We start from the raw sequence: 21,565 nt of genomic DNA on the forward strand, positions 1-21,565 counted from the left end.
CTATCAAATAAGTTAAGAATCTATTAAATAAGCTAGGAATCTATTAAATATGAAATCAGCTGTAAACAGGTTAAAGGCTAAGATTAAGTAGCAGAACCAGGCAGTGGGCAAAGTGTAATAAAGTAGCACCATGGAAAAACTACTGATCCTTCTAACAGAACAATACAGTCAGATAACAGGAAAGCTGCAGACACTTTAGAAACTGCTACAACAGTTTGTTTAGGATAACCCTTGTACTGTTTCTGCAAAATATTGTAATGGCTGAAGGATCACCTTTGTACTGCCTCTAGAATACGTTGACCATTGGGTAGCATAGTGGTTATGTTACTGGACTAGTAATCCAGAGGCCTGGACTAAAATCCAGAGTCATGAGTTCAAATCCCGCCACAGCAGCTGGTGAATTTAAATTCAATTAATTAAATTCAATTAATTAAATAAAATCTGGAATTAAAATACTAGTATCAGTAATGATGGCCATGAAACTACCGGATTGTCGTAAAAACCCATCTGGTTCACTAATGTCCTTTAGGGAAGGAAACCTGCCGTCCTTACCTGGTCTGGCCTATATGTGACTCCAGACCCACAGCAATGTGGTTGATTCTTAATTGCCCTCTGAAATGGCCGAGCAAGCCACTCAGTTGTAAAATCTCGCTATGAAAAGTCACAATAAGAAAAAAACCGGACGGACCACCCGGCATCGGACCACTAGGCACCGGACACGACAACGGCAAAACACCAAGCCCAGTCGACCCTGCAAGGTCCTCCTTACTAACATCTGGGGACTTGTGCCAAAATTGGGAGAGCTGTCCCACAGACGAGTCAAGCAACAGCCTGACCTAGCCATACTTACAGAATCATACCTTTCAGCCAACGTCCACAGACTCTTCCATCACCATCCCTGGGTATGTCCTGTCCCACCGGCAGGACAGACCCACCAGAGGTGGCGGTACAGTGATATACAGTCAGGAGGGAGTGGCCCTGGGAGTCCTCAACATTGACTCTGGACCCCATGAAATCTCATGGCATCAGGTCAAACATGGGCAAGGAAACCTCCTGCTGATTACCACCTACCGTCCTCCCTCAGCTGATGAATCAGTCCTCCTCCATGTTGAGCACCACTTGGAGGAAGCACTGAGGGTAGCAAGGGCACAAAATGTACTCTGGGTGGGGGACTTCAATGTCCATCACCAAGAGTGGCTGGGCAGCACCACTACTGAAAAAAGGGGACTCATGAAAAAAGGCGACAAAATGGATTCAAAGTCAAGTAACCGAGAAGTGCCGAGTGGATAATCCATCTCAGCCTCCTCCCGATATCCCCACCATCACGGAAGCCAGTCTTTGGCCAATTCGATTCACTCCACGTGATATCAAGAAACGGCTGAGTGCACTGGATACAGCAAAGGCTATGGGCCCTGACAACATCCCAGCTGTAGTGCTGAAGACTTGTGCTCCAGAACTAGCTGCGCCTCTAGCCAAGCTGTTCCAGTACAGCTACAACACTGGCATCTACCCGACAATGTGGAAAATTGCCCAGGTATGTCCTGTCCACAAAACGCAGGACAAATCCAATCCGGCCAACTACCGCCCCATCAGTCTACTCTCAATCATCAGCAAAGTGATGGAAGGTGTCGTCGACAGTGCTATCAAGCGACACTTACTCACCAATAACCTGCTCACCGATGCTCAGTTTGGGTTCCGCCAGGACCACTCGGCTCCAGACCTCATTACAGCGTTGGTCCAAACATGGACAAAAGAGCTGAATTCCAGAGGTGAGGTGAGAGTGACTGCCCTTGACATCAAGGCAGCATTTGACTGAGTGTGGCACCAAGGAGCCCTAGTAAAATTGAAGTCAATGGGAATCAGGGGAAAAACTCTCCAGTGGCTGGAGTCATACCTAGCACAAAGGAAGATGGTAGTGGTTGTTGGAGGCCAATCATCTCAGCCCCAGGACATTGCTGCAGGAGTTCCTCAGGGCAGTGTCCTTGGCCCAACCATCTTCAGCTGCTTCATCAATGACCTTCCCTCCATCATAAGGTCAGAAATGGGGATGTTCGCTGATGATTGCACAGTGTTCAGTTCCATTCGCAACTCCTCAAATAATGAAGCAGTCCGAGCCCGCATGCAGCAAGACCTGGACAACATCCAGGCTTGGGCTCACAAGTGGCAAGTAACATTCGCACCAGATAAGTGCCAGGCAATGACCATCTCCAACAAGAGAGAGTCTAACCACCTCCCCTTGACATTCAACGGCATTACCATCGCCGAATCCCCCACCATCAACATCCTGGGGGTCACCATTGACCAGAAACTTAACTGGACCAGCCATATAAATACTGTGGCTACTAGAGCAGGTCAGAGGCTGGGTATTCTGCGGCGAGTGACTCACCTCCTGACTCCCCAAAGCCTTTCCACCATCTACAAGGCACAAGTCAGGAGTGTGATGGAATACTCCCCACTTGCCTGGATGAGTGCAGCTCCAACAACACTCAAGAAGCTCGACACCATCCAAGATAAAGCAGCCCGCTTGATTGGCACCCCATCCACCACCCTGAACATTCACTCCCTTCACCACCGGCGCACCGTGGCTGCAGTGTGTACCATCCACAGGATGCACTGCAGCAACTCGCCAAAGCTTCTCCGACAGCACCTCCCAAACCCGCGACCTCTACCACCTAGAAGGACAAGAGCAGCAGGCACATGGGAACAACACCACCTGCACGTTCCCCTCCAAGTCACACACCATCCCGACTTGGAAATATATCGCCGTTCCTTCATTGTCGCTGGGTCAAAATCCTGGAACTCCCTTCCTAACAGCACTGTGGGAGAACCGTCACCACACGGACTGCAGCGGTTCAAGAAGGCGGCTCACCACCACCTTCTCAAGGGCAATTAGGGATGGGCAATAAATGCTGGCCTCGCCAGCGACGCCCACATCCCGTGAACGAATAAATAAAAAAAAAAGATAGAGGAACTGATTCCATTGTGTAGGCTCACCACCTGCAAGACAGTGCGTGCAAGACTGCACATTCCTCACATAGAAATAAGGTATATAAAGATTGGCTTTTAGCCATAAGCCCCGCAATCGGAGGAGAGGGGACTACATATATCCAGGGGATCCATGCTGGCTGCAGCCTAACCCTGTGTAGCTCCCAGAAGATGAAGTAGTAGAAGAAGTAATGTGCCATTCCGCGCTGGCTTTCCAATTCCTAGACGGGTAATATACTTCTTATTTGGGGTTGTTAGTTATTGCTCAATGATGTGTGCATCATTTGCTGTCTGTGAACAATGAAGCCTCAGTTCTTTACCAATACGGAGTCAGGTCAAATTGATTAAGGAATTACCGTAATCCAGTCACGGGATATAATTCCAACAGAGGTTATTGTCTGATTTGATAAAGGTGTTTAAAATTAGGAAGTAATGGGATGGAATACATTGTAACAGACTGTTTCCAGTGGCTGAGGCATCCAGAACAAGGGGACATAGATATAATGGCCCAGAATTTGCTGTCAAAATAATGGTGAGGCTAACAGCACTCAACATTATTTATGCGCAAATCGCACAGCAACTTCAGACAAGGGCAAATGCGTTGTTAAACACAAAAATCTGGAAGTTGCAGTCCAAGATGTGGCATTCCACCATCAGCGTCGCGAAAAAGGCATCTCTCTATCTGCCTCACCATTGAATTACATTGAATGCCATGAAGTTCATGTATTTACATGGTAGATATGAACTAAACTCCTCACAGAAAGTTAGGGCTTGTCCTTTTCAGTCTAAGTGCCCTTTTTAACAGTGTGATAAGTCTTAATGACTGCCAGACAACCTCTCTGGCACTGGAAATTAACTTTTAAAAGTGTGGAGTCTCATTCCTTCAGATTTTAATTGTTGTTGGAGGTTTAAAAAAATGTAACTTTTTTTAACTTTTTCTTTCTGTCTCTTTTATCTCTCTCTTCAATCTTTCTTTCCACCTCTTTATTTTGCTTTTTGTACCTGATTTGACATTGAATTCATTATTCTTACTTACACTTCCTGGTTCAGACTCTGCGGTATTCATTAACGATTCTTCAATCTGATTGATTAAGGAGATACACGGTTGCCTGCCCTGTTCACACAGGTCCCAGGTGCCCTGTAGAGGGCGCCGCGCTGTTTGGCTCTCTAATTTATAGTAACTTCCAGTGCAAAAGCTCATGGAAAATATATGGGCAAGTGCAAGTCTAACGGATGGCGGTGTCATTCATTCGCTGACTACAGTAAATTCTGTTCCAAGATTAAATGTAATAGATTTGGGACAGAGAGCAGGAGAACGTTTTTACACAGAGAGTAGTGTGCCTGTGGAATGTACTATCAGGGTCAGAGATTGAAGCAGAGACAATGTCAACATTTAAGGATAGGTTATTTTTTTTATTCGTTCATGGGATGTGGGTGTCGCTGGCGAGGCCAGCATTTATTGCCCATCCCTAATTGTCCTTGAGAAGGTGGTAGATAGATGGTCGAAGGAAAGGGAAATAAAGGGATGTAGGAACAAGGCAGGGATATGGGATTGGGACTGCTGCTTTTGTGGACAATAAACACCAACATGGACTGGTTGAGCTGAATGGTCCTTTTCTGTGTTGTAATTTGTATTTACCTCTATGTACTCTATGTAAGGATTGTTAATTATATCTATGTGATCAATTAGTGCTAACTGTATTCAGGTGGTGTATATCAATTGGGAACTCTCGTATCCATTTATAAGAGAGCTGATCTAGGGTGTGGTGTGTGTAATATGGATCCCTGTGAATAAAGGCTTGGAAGCAACTGAAGACCAGGCTCTAGTATTTTATCCTTCACCACTGGGCTATCAAGTTTATAACAAGGATGATATTGTCTGTGGTTACACCCTCTGGCCAGGGAGCATAAAGAGGCACAGGTAGGGAGGAAGGACCCTTAGAAGGACTCCGTCTTGCAGCAAGTGAGCATAAAGTAGCCCTTCGCATCAAAACCAATGTACCTTAGGGACTTGGTGATCCCCTTTGGCACACATTGGGACCTGAACTTCCTCCATCCTTCTTCTTTCTGTTCACCACTTTTTGTTACCTTCTGCTGAATGCATTTTGCAGATACCCGTTGGCCTGTTTTTGCTTCGCATCCACCTGCTTCTTTTCACTACCCCTTGTTGCCTCCAGCTTCTCCCCATTCTGTTCACCACTCTGCTTATTATAACTGGACAACTGTCAGTTCTCCCTGATTTTTCCTCACCATTCAAGCTATTTTTAAAATAATTCCATTCCATTCCTTGCTGCCCCCACCCCGATTTTGTTGCCCTCACCCTGAATATTTCTGGCCTTGAGTCTTCATTCCATTGCCTGCAGCCTTATTCCCTTTTTTTTTTCTATTTACCTCCCCAACTTATCCAACTATTCTCTATCTCCCTCTACACTGCAAACATGTGTTTATTAACATTTCCTCCAGCGCTCTTGGCCTCAGTAAAAAAAAAAGTCACCCTCAGCCCTGCTCCCCAAACAATCTTTCTATTTCCTAGCCCCTCTGTTCACCATCAGCCAACTTCCCCCCTCCCCCCAAGCACTTCACAATCCCATTCTTCATTTAAGCTCCAACCTCAGTCCCATAGCCTCATCCCACTTCCAATCCACTGTTCAATCTCCTGCTCCCTATCTGAGCCCCAACCTCAGCCCTGCTAGCCTCTTCCTTTCCCCTCTGCAAGCCTCAACCCAACAACAACAACTTGCATCTATATGGCGCCTTTAACATAGTAAAATGTCCCAAGGCGCTTCATAGGAGCGCTATCAAGCAAAATTTGACACTGAGCCACATAAGGAGCTATTAGGACAGGTGACCAAAAGCTTGGTCAAAGAGGTTTTTTATAAGGAGCATTTAAAGGAAGAGAGAGAGAGAGGTAAAAATGTGGAGTGGTTTAGGGACGCCGTTCAGAGTTTAGGGCCTAGGCAGCTGAAGGCATGGCCGCCAATGGTGGAGCGATGAAAATCGGGAATGCGCAAGAGGCCAGAGTTAGAGGAGTGCAGAAATCTCAGAGGGTTTAGGGCTGGAGGAGGTTACAGAGATAGGGAGGGGTGAGGCCATGGAGGGATTTGAAAACAAGGATGAGAATTTTAAAATCGAGGCATTGCTGGACCAGGAGCCAATGTAGGTCAGCGAGCGCAGGGGTGATGGGAGAACGGGACTCGATAGGAGTTAGGATATGGGCAGCAAAGTTTCCCTCATTACTTACTGGTTCTTCACCCATTTCAGGACACCATGCTTTTCCAAGTCCTCCATAATCACCCTCAGAATGCACAATATCCTCTAATCAGCCTATCACCTTCAACCTCAACCCAAAAGAAAGAAAGACTTGCATTTGTATAGCACTTTTCATGACCTCAGGACTTTCTAAAGCCAATGAAGTACTTTTGAAGTGCAGTCACTGTTATAATGTAGGAAATGCGGCAGCCAATTTGCGCACAGCAACGTCCCACAAACAGCAATGTGATAATGACCGGATCATCTGTTTTAGTGGTGTTGGATGAGGGGTAAATATTGTCCAGGACACCAGGACGAACTCCCCTGCTCTTCTTTGAAATAGTGCCATGGGATCTTTTAAGTCCACCTGAGAGGGCAGATGGGGCCTCATTGAGCAGTCCCTCAGTACTGCACTGAAGTGTCAGCCTAGATTTTGTGCTCAAGTCCCCGGAGTGTGACTTGAACCCATGACTTACTGACTCAGAAGGCAAGAGTGCTACCAACTGAGCTACGGTTGATACCTAAAATGGAGTGTTTGCATGATCACTTCTCATATCCTTTGATTTACTGTGAGCCACGCCATAAAACATCTACCAGTTTTTAATAATGTACACGGAGGGTTGATTTTATTACATTTATTCTGTAGACATTTCTGGAATACCCAATGTTCTTGTTGATGTGGCCTATGGTGTAGGATTAAAGACTACGTTGTAATAATTTCAAGTTTATTCAGAGGTTGGTTCCGGGGAACAAAACAATCAGGATATATTGTAGGAATTGAATTTGCAATAAATATATATTGAGAAGGATATTTCTTAGTTGGTACCTCTTTAAGTTAATTTTTTTGTTGAAAGTGTCATCCGATATTTGACACATATCATTAAGCCGCATAGCATGAACAAAGATTCATAACTGTGGCTCATCACAAAACTACATGGAATGGAAAAGAAAATGACAGATGGAAATGCAGGCAGTAAATTCAATGATAGTTAATTCAATTCAACTGAATAACAGAGACTCCAGGATCACATCCAAGCCACCACGGTGATACTATTTGGGTGTGTGAGTCAAGCCTGGCAAAATTATTCACTGGAAATAATTCCAGACAAAAAAATGATTTGACAGCACTAAGTGCACAATTAGTAGATAAACTTTAAATTAAGCTGGTGCTTCAATATATATACAGCAGCTGATTATCTATATCTATACAGTTGCAATCTATCGAATTCTTTACCCCAAAAAGCTATGGAGGCTGAGTCATTGAATACATTCACGGCTGAGTTAGACAAATTTTTGATCAGCAATGGAGTCAAAGGATATGGGGAAAGGGCGGGAAAGTGGAGTTGAGGTAAAAATCAGATCAGCCATGATCTCACTAAATGGCAGAGCAGGCTCGAGGGGCTGAATAGCCTACTCCTGCTCCTATCTCTTATGGTCTTATGATAGTCTAAATACACTAAAATGGTACAATAGCTTGTGTTTCATGTCCATCACACTGCACTTTGGTTGTTCCACTTTGGCATCACAGATTTTGTTTGGCTTAAAAAATAATTTAAAAAAACAAATCAGTTTTCTGAGAAGTTACAAAATCCAACGACTGAAAAAACAAAAATTGAACAAATTAAATTGCTCAAAATGTTTTTTTTTAAACCTTCTAAATGCCATTTTTCTTTTTCTCAATATCCAGAATTCAAAAGCAGCTTTCTAACTTAATAAAAACTTTAAAACACTTTTTGCATTTTACAATAACACAATTAAACTTATCTGTAAAATTGTGTTTCGAGCCACAGACGGACAGCTAGTGACATATTAAAAATAGTACATCAGTGCATATCCTGCCTGTCACACTTCAGGCATCATAGGCTGGCATTACACTGTATGGGTTGGCTTAAATTTTATATTCCTAAAAGATTAACACTCTGTAACTATGATGAGTGAGATAAATCTACCAATAATGAATAGTAGAAACTGAACCAATCCAATCACTGACGAAAATGTCTAAATCACCTCAGCTGCAACAAGTCAGAACAGTGGGGACGATCTGTGACTTCCGTCTAAAACGGGCGAGAATCCGGCAGAGCAGCTGCACCGCTCGCTCAAAGCTGGCGTCGGGAAGCCCGAGCCATTTTCAGTTTGCATCTCATTTAAATGCCGCCCGCGAGCTATGGGCACAAAACGGGTGCCCCGCTGATGCCTGCCAGTTGTGGAAGGTTGGGTAATTGGCCAGAACCCATAATGAGCTGCCCGGCAGGTCGGGCTGGGGAAGTTGGGGGTGGGGGTGCGAACTGTTGGGGGAGGGGGGGCCTTGCATGGTCCACAAGTGGGCTGGAGATTTTCTGTGGGCCCAGGAGGAGCACTCCTGCTCCTCTTGGCCCCCCAAAATAAAAATTTCTTTGGCTGTTTTTTGATGGTCCCTTTAAGGACTGCTGGTTAGGTTGCTCCACTCAGGTGCACCTGAACATTGCAAAATCGGGGTCCTACAACCGGGGCAGGACCCTGATTTGCATATTTAAGCAGTTCCCACTGCAGGCCCACCTGAAAATTACATTAGGCGGGCCATGGGTGTCAATGGGGTAGCTGAAGTGCCTTCCGCTCCATCAGTAAGGCTTAGGTTATGCGCTCAGATCTGTTCCCAGACCACAGTGCCCCCACATTCCATGATTACTGCAAAATACAATGCTCCCCCATCTCCCTCTCAGATTGAGGTCCCTTCTCTCCTCTCCTGTATTCTAACCCCAACACCTTGATTCCTTCTGGCTACATTCACCTAGTCCCTCCTCGGTCCCAACTTCTCTCTCAGTTGCCCATATTGCAGCTCCTTTCTGACATCCTCTTCCCGCCCTCACCTCCATGTTGTCTCCAATCTTCCTGCAAACCCTGGGTCTTAAAATAAATGTGTCAATGCCTGCCTAAAAATAGTGCACAGAGGAATGCAGTACAAGGGCACTAAACATTCATACCCCAACATCATTGATAGGTAAACGTAACCCCAATCACATTTGTACAGGGGACTAACTCTGGAACTTCATTACTGTAGGTAAATTAAGATAATGCATGGAAAATCATAACATTTCTAATATATTGATCAGTAACAATATTTTTGGTTAAAACAAATTATAGAGATATTTGTGATGACCCATGAATCCTCTAAATTAAAAGGGCCAACAACATTTGTATAATATTTGCAAGTACAATGACTCACTGGAGAAGGAGATTTGTGTGCTTTTTATGGAACCTTGTTTGTGTAATATGCAGCTATAGGGAGGGGCACAGAGCAAGTTTTTAAAAAAACACTGGATATTCTAAAAATGCATGCTACTCCTTGGAATAAATCACTCTCAAATGAGTATGCTAAATCTGGAAAGTGCAATTTTAATCTCCCAAGTCTTTCTAACAGACTTCTGTCTTGAAGGGTTCTCTCCAGTTTGGAAAGTTTTAGGCTCATTGATCACAGAGTAAGCATATGAAAATAGTTGAGCAACAAACTTTAAGAGTCTCATGACTCATAGGCTCGAAATTGCTATCAACATCAAACCTTTAAGCCTCCAGCAGTGCTTGTCAGTACTATGTGGAGTGCATTGTAATGTGCAATTCCTATCTGGTTTGTGCCTGGTCAAATTACTGAGGGTATCATACATTATTTTGCCTAAGCCATGTAGTCCTTGCATTGCAATATGCCTTGCTTGATGCTTTTGTGGTTCTCTGCATGCCTATGTGTTAGTGACTAAGTAGAGAGTCGAGACACAACAACACAGATTTCTCAACAAATACTGCACAATTTAGTGCCCTCCCAATTTTCCAACACCACTCCCTGGCATATTTAAATGAGCCGGTAATTACATGGTGATGTGTAATGTTCCACATGCCATCACTACCATTTTGTTTACACCCAGTGGTGAAGCCTTTTTTGGTTGCTGCCTTACGTTGTCAATCCAGTCAGATGAGAATCATTAAAAATGAGCACTTTGAATTTCCTTGGGGGCTCTCCCCGTCTCCTATAAATTTGGCGGAAGATCGGCGGAAGACCGGTGGAACCCACAAAGCAACTGCGTAAAAAGCTAAAAACGGGCGTTTATGCCATTTTTCCAGGGTTTCCACCAATTTTCCACCAAAGTTATGATGGGAGATGAGGAGAACTTCTCCCCCAAGATTTCTAACGTAAAGAAAACATTAAATTTACCAATAGAATTCACATTTTGTTTTCATGAACATTTTTTGTTCCGAGGCCTGTGCCTACGTTAGAAACCAAGGAATTGGGTTTTGTTGCTTAAGTCCACCTATCTCATTCCCCTCACTCTTTACTGGGCACTGTAGCATTGGATAGGGAGGGTGGGTTTAAGTGACTAGAATTGCTGTCAGTCATAAGAAAAGTTCTTATAATTTTTTTTCTAATTGAATAAACCAAATACAGATACCAATTGGAAATCAGGTCCAGGGGAAAAAAGAATCCCTCAAAATACCAGCCATCGTCATTCACAATGCTGCTGGAGTGTTTAAACAGATGAACCACTACTTCTCTCAAGGTCAATTTAATTTGGAAATTCTGTACACAGCTCCCCTCCCTTGCCCCTACGATTCCCCAACCCCCGTTATGCTGTACTCCAAACTCCCCACCCTTTAGTATTTTTCCCAATATCCCCTCCCCTCTGCATTGCTTCCCAGCCCCTTTGTGCCCTTCCCCCGCAGTATTCTGCTGGATAGTCACTCTGCTGTATTGCCCTTGACTCCACTATGTTCTACTCCTTGGCTCCCTACCTGTAGTATACTCCCAGTCCCCACCCTACTATGCTCAGTACTCCATACTGCTGTGCCACTTTCTCAAACCCCTCTACCCTTCACTGTGCTCTATTGAAGAATTACTGTTTAATTGAATGTAAAACCATCTTTAAGTTATACAAGAAACAATTACTTAGTGAAAAAAACATCTGGCTTCCAGCTTTAAAAAAGATCTTTAAACTTTCATTCTTGTAGACCCCCAACTTATGTTTTTTATACTTGAAGAATGCTCAAGCTCTGAACCAAGTCCTGTCAGACTGTGGTTTTATAGCCTATGTTCATGCAGGGTGGTTTTGGGTGTGTATCAAGACAAAATTGGGTATTTAACAAAAACAACTTGTGTTTCTATAATGCTCCTCATGTCAGGACGATGTCTCCGAATGACTTACAATAAGGAAAATAAGGTTAAGGTGAACACCAAGCATGGGGAATGGGGAGGGTAATTGAGGGGCTAGGATGAGGAACCAAAGACATGGTTGAAAAGGTGGGTTTTAAGGATAGGACTGTGGGACTCAGTGCAAGTGAGGACATGGGCTGCAGCGTTCCGGAAGAGTTTAATGTTTAAGGAGGGTTGATGTGAGGAGGTCAGATAGCAGAGCCTTGGGCAAGTCAAGCCTTGAGTTGATGGACTAGCCACAGCAAAAGAAGGGGAGGTGTAGGCAGAGGCGAGCAACATTATGGAGGTGGAAGAAATCAGTTTTGGTAACAGAGCAGAGGACATTTCAGCTCGGAGTGGAGCAGGATGACAAGATTCCACACTTCCTGACTCGGCTTGGGATGGCAGCCAAGCAGGTTGATTGAATTGAGGCCAGTGGTGCTAGGAGATAAAGAGGATGGTTTCATTCCTGCCGACATTTAGCTGGCGGAAGTCTTGGCTCACTTGGGTCTTGAGATCAGACAGCCAATCTGAGAGTGTGGCAAACCACCTTTGGGTGCTGGGTGTCATCAACATACATCTGGAAGCTGAGCCCTTACTTTGGGATAATGTCAGCAATGGATAGCATGTAGATAGTGAAGAGGAGAGGGCAAAGGATGGGGCACACTGGAGGTTCCCAGGCAAGCAGAGAAGCCATTGGCAGCAATGTAGTGCCCGTGTTGAGAAAGATAATAGTGATATCAGGTAGGAGCAACACTCCACGGGGTGGATTGCATAAACTCATAAAACTACCAACGCACTGAGGCGCTAAAGGCTGAGATTCCTTGAGGAGGCTATCCCATACTTGAGTTTCCAGAGTGCAGTAGAAATACAATCTAAAAGGGCAGTGTCTTCATGGAAAAAAAAATTGACAAGGCTTTTTGTGTTTGCAGAGGGAGGAGAACCAGATTCACTACATGTCATTTACTTGGTATGACATTATAGGTGAGTGATACAATATGTTGCTGTGTAATTTACATTGGGGGTGAATATCCGCAGGGGTTCTTGCCCTTTTTTCCGAGATTTTTCCAGGGTCTCCTCCACAGCTCTTCTGCCAGAGTTATGGCATATAATTGGTAGAACCCTCAATGGAATTGATCCCCATCACGTTTTTATAAATAAATAAAAAAGTATTTGTAAAACACTGCTTAACCAAGATAGGGCCCTTTATGTAGAATTTTGCATCCCAAATGTTGCCATAAAATTAATAATTTTCATGACTTAATAAGCAAGACAATTATTACTGATTGTGCACTTAGTAATGTTTGTGACCCTACGTAAAGTCTGCAGCGCTTTTTCATACATTTTTCATTAACTGTAAGTGTCTGGTTGACCTCTTGTGACCTTAATGCTATTAAGATTATGGGGTGCATTTTATGATTCAGTGCTCCCAGCACATATCAGGAAGTTAGGCATGAAAGTCAGCGTGTCCAATTCATGGCACACACAAATGGACTGAAGATCATGCAGACCCCAAATTGGGCGCACTGATTTCCACCCCCTGAATTCATGATATAAGCTCCCATTGTGAAAACTCTGTGCCAACAGCGCTCTTACAAATTTCAAGTCCACACCAGATATTCTCTCAGGTTCACTGTCACCTGTCTCTTCCATAATTAGATCCCACATTCCTTATAATCAAGAGTTTACCTCTACTCTCCAATGTCAAGTCCTAGGATAAGGACATTCAGGGGCTATAATAATGAAACACTTTGTTGTATGAACTGGGTACTGTGAACCTGCTCATCTCACCATGTGCACTTCTCCAATCTTCTGAAATGTTGACCACTGTAGTAAGCTGAGGTCAAATATAAATTATCAAGCTGCTTTATTTTCTAAACAACAACTTGCATTTATATAGCACCTTTAACGTAGAAAAATGACCTAAGGTGCTTCACAGGAGCGTAATTGGACAAAATTTGACACCAAGCCACATAAGATGTTAGGACAGGTGACCAAAACCTTGGTCAAAGAGGTAGGTTTTAAGGAGCATCTTAAAGGAGAAGAGGGTTTAGGAGGGAATTCCAGAGCTTAGGGCCTAGAAAGCTGAAGGCACGGCCACCAATGGAGGAGAGAAGGAAATCAGGGATACACAAGAGGTCAGAATTGAAGAAATGCAGAGCTCTCAGAAGGTTGTAGGACTGGAGGAGGTTACTGAGCTAGGAAGGGAGGAGGCCATGGAGGGATTTGAACACAAGGATGAGGATTTTAAATTCAAGGCAATGTAGGTCAGCGAGAACATGGGACTTGGTGCAAGTTAGGATACAGGGAGCAGAACTTTCAATGAGTTGAAGTTTACGGAGGGTGGAAGATGGAAGGCTGGCCAGGAGAGCATTAAATAATAAGTGAATGAACAGAGCAACATATATTGTAAATCTCACTTTACTTCAACTTAATTCCGTAACATTCAGATTATCTGGAGAGTGGAATTGGGAAGCTTTCAAAACAATAAGCTTGGCTTGGGGTGGGATTGAGTGGTATTGGAATCAATTAGATTGGTTGGATGGTGGGACAGGTGCCTGTCAGAATCAATCAGATTGATTAAAGGATGGGACTGAATCCTATTAGAACCAATCGGATTAGTTGGGGGGCAGAACTGGAACCTGAAAGAAGCAATCAGAAACTACTTTCTCCCACTGTTTTTTGTGTATGAACTTGAGGGAGAAAAGTTTTAAGATGAGCTGACGGCTTCTGAGAGTCACAGTTACAGGTATGTACGTGTATTTAATTTTTGTCCCAAAGAAGTTATATGTAACAAATAAACTACTAAATGACAACTTATTTTCTTTTTCCTAAAATAAACTTAATAGGGCATGCTTAGCTGTTGTCTTATGTGATGGTTTATTTTCTTCAAAACTGGTTGAAGTCTCTTTTCTTGAAATAAGGAGGATGTTTCGTGGTGTGAATGAATTAACTAGCTTTATTTAAACATTATGTGACTGAACTAGAGATGTCATGGTTTGGAAATAATATAGGGAATGGGGCTGATGTGGTGATGAGTTTTACTTAATTTTAGAAAAATTACAGAGATTCCCATGTTTAGTACTTTATACAGTGTATGATTGTGATGTGGATTGGTGGGAGCTGTTTTTGTGTGAGTGCATTGCCAAGTTATGTTTTGTAACTTGGTGCAAGCTGTTTTCAGTTTGTTTATGTGTTTGTTGTGGAGGTCCTCTTTGTTACCATGCAGTAACCGTAGAGCGATCCTATACTGTCCATATTAGATGGGTCGATATTCAGAGGAAACAAGAATATAATAGATTGCAAACCCCAAAACTGATGGCAATCAATCAGATCCACCTGAGGGCACAAAATTCACCTCCCTGTGTCATTTCCTGCTAACCATATTTTAGTGAACTTTACTCTTATTTTAATCATTGCAACAGGCAGTGATTTTTATATCCAATACAAGAAATAAACCTTTTTGACAGGATGAGAAGAGCAACATTGGCTAGAAATTAAGTTAATACAGTTAGTACAGACATTCGTCTGTCTGCTATTTTAATAGAGACCTTAAGTTGTTTATTGGAGATGTATCTGTGAGTTGGCTCCCTGAGTTTACATTACTAAATCTAGTTGTCTTACCCTGGCAGTAGAATCATAGGCCTACAGCAATTTCAGTTCAACTCCTTCTTTCGATGTGTCATGAGGTCTTTATTCAGGACTGTTTTGAGCTGTCAGCTTTTTCAGGGCTATATCAACTTTTGCTAGTTTTCTAGGTTGGCCTGTATGAACAAACAATCCCATTTGTTAATGTCTTATGGTTACAAAGGCTCGTGTGGAGCATAAAAGACTTGTGTGGAGCATAAACGCCGGTATAGACCAGTTGGGCCAAATGGCCTGATCCTGTGCTGTAAATTCTATGTAATACATTTCAGATTGAGATTCCAACTTTGAATTCAATGGTCAGCTTCAGGTTTTCAAAAGCTGAACCTGAAATACAAATTTATTTAAGCGCTCATTCCTCACAACCAGACTTTCGAAGGTCAGTTAGGGGTGAAGTAATCAAAATCCTCTTAGTTACCTGTTTGCCCATGTGAAACGTCATAAAGCTTGAATTGCTTCAGAGGGCGGATGGTAAATAATGATCATATACACTAGTTAATGCACATATCATTGATGGAAACATAAAGCAATATTTGCTCAGTTTGATTCATTTCCTGTGCATTCAAATGACAAAAAATGCTGCTTAATAGGAATAAATGTGACCGAGGTTTCAGCTTTCAAGGCACATTATGTAGCCAGTGTTGTCTCAGATCTGTTATTATCTTCTGATCCGCGAGGATCATGAAAAGTTTTTTCTTTAACATAACATACATTTTTACAGCTCTTTATCATGTCCTTAGGATGTCCCAAGTGAGCCACATTTGACATGCACTCACTGTTGCAATGCAAGCAAACACAGCAGCCAATTATTTTGCACGCGAGCATGATCCCACAAACAGCAAATGAGACAAAAGACCAGGTTGGCTTGAAACACTGGGAGAACTCCTTGCTCTTCTATAACCCTTGTAACTTAGCAGCAAGAGTGCTACCAATTAGCCATTGACAACTATACATGTGCTGGTGCTAGCTTTTGAGCTGGAGTTATCGACTCTAGTCCCAGTTCCCTGCACTTTCCAGGCAATAAAGCAAGTTGAAAGAACTTTAGGGTATAGTTTCCTCTGATAATTTTAGTAAAAAGGTAAATGGAGAATGGAGTGCCCTCTCATACCATACTGAAGTGTCAGCCTAGATATATGCTGAAGTTCTGGCATGGGACCAAGCTGGCACCTCAAAGTTTATTGCTTTGAAATAATTCTTTTGCAGAACTCCAATATGTTCATAAATTTCTTCAAAAATTTATAGGAAATTTCTGTTTTTGTACCTCTTGTACCTAATGGTAAATTCATAGACTCCACACTGTCAGCAAACACCACACTGGAAGGGAGCGTGGGTTGGAGAATCACCACTGCCGATTCAACTCCTGTGCAGAGTTAGCTCATCTGCATTAGGGCAGCAGCTGAGGTTCTACAATTGGCCTCAATACTCCTGGGCCAGGGAAGAGTGAATCAGCCAGTCTTTCTGTTCCTGATCACTATCCAGTGACTCTTGCTGGAAAGAGAACATATGCAGATGTTGACTGAGGGCAGGACTTGGCTCACTGTGAAGTCCCCATGGCTAAATAACCCACCCACATTCACTGTTTAGGCTCACACATGAAGAACGCTCTGGATGTTTGAGATTTATTGGTGTCTGTAGAATTGTATTTCAACATCAGGTAATGCTTTAAAGAGACATACGAACATACGAAAATGATGGGCAGGTAAAGACCAGCTGGTCTATTAAGTCTGCCCCACACCATGGTGGCTGGAGCATCATGATTGAACACTCCCCACACCCCCCTCCCCACACCCCCCTCCCCACACCCCCCTCGCAGCCATGTAATCTCCTTGGATAGGCAAACAAAACAGAAACAGAATCCCAGGGCCAAAAAAGAAAGGAAATTTGGATAACACCTCTCCGACCCCCTCAGGTGATGGAAACCAATCCAGGAGACCTGTCCAGCTCCCGTTTGAAGGCGTGCAGAGAGTCAGAGTTAAAAAGAAATCTTTAACAATGAGGTCCATATAATGGTTGCCACCAAAGCTGCCGATCCAGTTGGACATGCACCGCACCTCACCGATTTGACTCTGTTCACGTTAGAATAAATTATGGTAGATTTTCACTTTTGGCAGTGGTGGAAAACTGGCAGTAGCAGGTCAGTTGCCCGTTATACATCCCACCTGATTGGAAAGGAAAATCAGGCGAGGTGTACAACAGATGGCTGATCTGCTGCCACCAGTTTTCCATCACTGCTGAAAATAATGATCTATCCCATTATTGCTGAAATTTGTTGCATACAGCATCTGTACTGAGAACTGGAAACATGTGTCCATGAGATTGATTGACATTTTGAGACTTTAATTGAAACACAGGCTTCGCTCATTGATGCTCCAGCTCCCTAATGGAAGACATACTGTGCCACCCAAGTCATTTCTGAACATCATAAGGCCTGTAATGTTTCCACTTGTGGGGGAGTCCAAAACTAGATGTGATAAATATAAGATAGTCACCAATAAATCCAATAGGGAATTCAGAAGGAAATTCTTTACTCAGAGAGTGCTTAGAATGTGGAACTCGTTATCACAAGGAGTAGTTGAGGCAAATTGCATAGACACATTTAAGCGAAAGCTAGGTAAGCACATGAGGGAGAAAAGAATAGAAGATTATGCTACTAGAGTTAAATGAAGAGGGGTAGGAGAAGGCTCTTGTGGAGCATAAACACCAGCATGGACCAGTCGGGCTGAATGGCATGATTTTGTACTGTACATTCGATGTAATGTCAGCTGGTTTGGCTGGAAGCATGCTTGTCTCTCGAACAAAATGTTGTGGGGGTGATTTTCACATTCAGCATTAATCAGGTGGGTGGTGTGCACACTCCGCTCACCCGAAGGAATTGGTGTTGGGCCCGTGCCATTTTCACGGACAAGCCTCATTTATATTTATTAGATGAGCTGCCGGTGCAAAATGCACTCCCTGTGACAGCGCGCCGATTGAGAGGGTGGGAAATCCATCGGGGTGGCTGTTACTTAATGGCAACCCACGGCAGCTCAAAGGAGCAGTGCTTCTTTTGGTGGCTGTTGGTGGAGAGCGATATTGTGGAGCAGCAAGCAGGATGACTTTGACCAAGGCCACCAAATTCTCAGATGCAGTGGTGGAGGTGCTCATTGATTGTGTGAGCGAGCAGGAAGGAGATCCTCTTACTCTACAAAAGGAGATAGGTGCTGAGACACATTAGTCAACAGGCATGGAGCGAGGTGGCAGAGCTTGTAGATGCTACAAGCACTGCAGGGAAAAATATCCTGATTTGTCAAGGACCGCCAACGATAACACTCCCCTTGACATATCTCTCCACAGCCCTGCATGACCTTATTTTCACCCCAGCAGCATCAATCCTTCGCTTTCCATGCCTCTCCTCAAGTTAGAGTGGAACATTTCTCTGCACTTCCTTTCTGCTTACACTCACAAACTCAACACCTCCTGATAAGTGGCAAGTAACATTCGCGCCAGACAAGTGCCAGGCAATGACCATCTCCAACAAGAGAGAGTCTAACCACCTCCCCTTGACATTCAACGGCATTACCATCGCTGAATCCCCCGCCATCAACATACTGGGAGTCAACATTGACCATAAACTTAACTGGACCAGCCACATAAATACTGTGGCTACAAGAGCAGGTCAGAGGCTGGGTATTCTGTGGCAAGTGACTCACCTCCTGACTCCCCAAAGCCTTTCCACCATCTACAAAGCACAAGTCAGGAGTGTGATGGAATACTCTCCACTTGCCTGGATGAGTGCAGCTCCAACAACACTCAAGAAGCTCAACACCATCCAGGACAAAGCAGCCCACTTGATTGGCACCCCATCCACCACCCTAAACATTCAATCCCTTCACCACCAGCGCACTGTGGCTGCAGTGTGCACCATCCACAGGATGCACTGCAGCAACTCGCCAAGGCTTCTTCGACAGCACCTCCCAAACCCGCGATCTCTACCACCTAGAAGGACAAGAGCAGCAGGCACATGGGAACAACACCACCTGCATGTTCCCCTCCAAGTCACACACCATCCCGACTTGGAAATATACCGTCATTCCTTCATCGTCGCTGGGTCAAAGTCCTGTAACTCCCTTCCTAACAGCACTGTGGGAGAACCTTCACCACACGGACTGCAGCGGTTCAAGAAGACGGCTCACCACCACCTTCTCGAGGACAATTAGGGATGGGCAATAAATGCTGGCCTTGCCAGCGATGCCCACATCCCACGAACGAATGGAAAAAAAAACCTCCTTCTGCCCTCACAACTACTTCCTCCTCTTGGCACTTGAGATTCATGAAAGTAGTGGAGTTGTGTGAAGGATCCCACAGGGTAGCATGGGTGCAATCAATCATGCCCTGGACTTTAGCAAAACCTGCAATCTGTGCAAACCCCAGAGCCCCATCTTGCTGCTTCCAATTGTCCATGGGGAAAGTAATGAAAGCAGCTCTGTTTGTTCTTTCCTTCTATCATTGCTGCTGCTGCTCCTCCTCCCTGTCCTGCCAGAGTGAGCTTACCAGAAGGCTTACTCTGCGGGTGTCCTGCTCGCATGCTCAAAAGAGCAGGTTAATATCAGGACCCAGCAGGAAGGCAGCAGGATCACAAGTAATTCCCATTATTTTAACTGCCCCCCCACCCCCCCGGGAGTTAAAATCGGGACCTCAATTGCAGTACTGAGGGAGTGCTGTATGATTAGAGGTGCTGTCTTTCAGATGAGATACTAAACCAAGGCTCTGTCTGCTTATTTAAAAGGATGTAAAATGTCCCACAATGCTGTTAGATTAAGAGCAGTGTCTGGATCAGTACTCCTTTCTTGACCAACAATGCCAAACATCTGTTTGATGGTCATTTCTGTTGGTGGGATCTTGCTGTGTGCAGATTGGCTGTCATGTTAACCTATGTAATAGTAATTGCACTTTAAAAGCAGGTTGCTTGAACCTCTTAAGATGTGATTAGGTGCTACGTAATGCAACTCTTTCCTTGTAATGTTCTGTAACAAACTGCATGAGAGACCACACCTTGAGTACTGTGTACAGTTTTGGTCTCCTTACCTAAGGAAGGATAGACTTGCCTTAGAGGGGGTGCAACAAAGGTTCACTAGATTGATTCCTGGGATGAGAGGGTTGCCCTATGAGGGGAGATTGAGTAGAATGGGTCTATATTCTTTGGAGTTGAACTCGTTGAAAGGTATAAAATTCTTAGAGGGCTTGACAGGGTAGATGCTGAGAGACTGTTTCCCCTGGCTCTGGAGTCTAGAACTAGAGGTCATAGTCTCAAGATAAGGGGTCAGCCATTTAGGACTGAGATGAGAAGAAATTTCTTCACCCAGAAGGTTGTGAATTTTGGAATTCTCTACGCCAGGGGGCTGTGGATGCTCAGTCATTGAGTATATTCAAGACTGAGATTGATGGATATTTGGACACTAAGGGAATCAAGGGATATGGGGATAGGGCGGGAAAGTGGAGTAGAGGTTGGAGATCAGCCATGATCATATTAAATGATGGAGCAGGCTCGAGGAGTCGTATGGCCTACTCCTGCTCCTATTTCTTATGTTCTTATGCATGATAGTGTAGCTGTGAGAAATTAACAGCAGTCTGTTTAAAAACTGTTTATTGTTTCCTTCTGTTACAGCATGTTCTAATTAATGCCCCAAGTCCTTGCATTCCTGCAACTTATTCAGTGAATTATTTGTAGAGTTTCTTAAAAGGGACGCTTTATATGTAAAGTATGTTCCCTGGTATGTGCCCTGCAGCAATCGGTTTTAAACAAAAATGGCTGTAAATCCATAAATATTAGTGCAACCTGAGGCAGTCAACACTTTTGTACAAAATTAATTTTGCTGAGAGACATTTGTTTTGTCTGACACCACTCCATCTGACCCCACTCCATCTGACCTCACTACAATTCTTTCTTTGGATGAACTTTTCTTGACCATAAGTATAAATAAGAAAGGCCATTCGGTCCAGCTCGACTCATCCATCTAGAAAAACTCACTGTTCTACATCAATATGTTCAATTGTCCCTTAAATGACTCAAGTTTTTTTTTGTCTCCACTGCACTTACCCAGAAGTCCATTCCAGGTAGTGATCACTCTTACCATGTAAGAAGAACTTCCTGATTTCAGATCTAAATTTGCCATTCATCAATTTGAAGCAATTTTCTCTTGTCGTGCTCTGGCTTTCCTGTTTTATGCAATGTATCATCTTGTTTACTTCTGTAAGGTCCTCGAAGTCACCTCTTTTTAAGGTGTTAGGGCCCAGAATTTTTCCAGTCTTGCCTCATAATTCTGTCCTCTGACATTAAGGATCAGCCTGGCAGTGCTTCTCTGCCTCCAAGGATTGAATGCAATCCTTGTATCTTGGTGAACTGCACACGCTACTTAAAGTGTGGTCTGATCAGAGCATTGTACCATTTTAGGATGACCTCCTACTGATTTAGCAACACGAATCAGCATTCCTTTTGCCTTGTGAACTGCTGCTCCACAGTGACTGGACATGTTGACGACTGAGGCTGCTAACACC

This window comes from Heptranchias perlo, chromosome 24, assembly GCF_035084215.1.
Source record: "Heptranchias perlo isolate sHepPer1 chromosome 24, sHepPer1.hap1, whole genome shotgun sequence".
NCBI lineage: Eukaryota > Metazoa > Chordata > Chondrichthyes > Hexanchiformes > Hexanchidae > Heptranchias > Heptranchias perlo.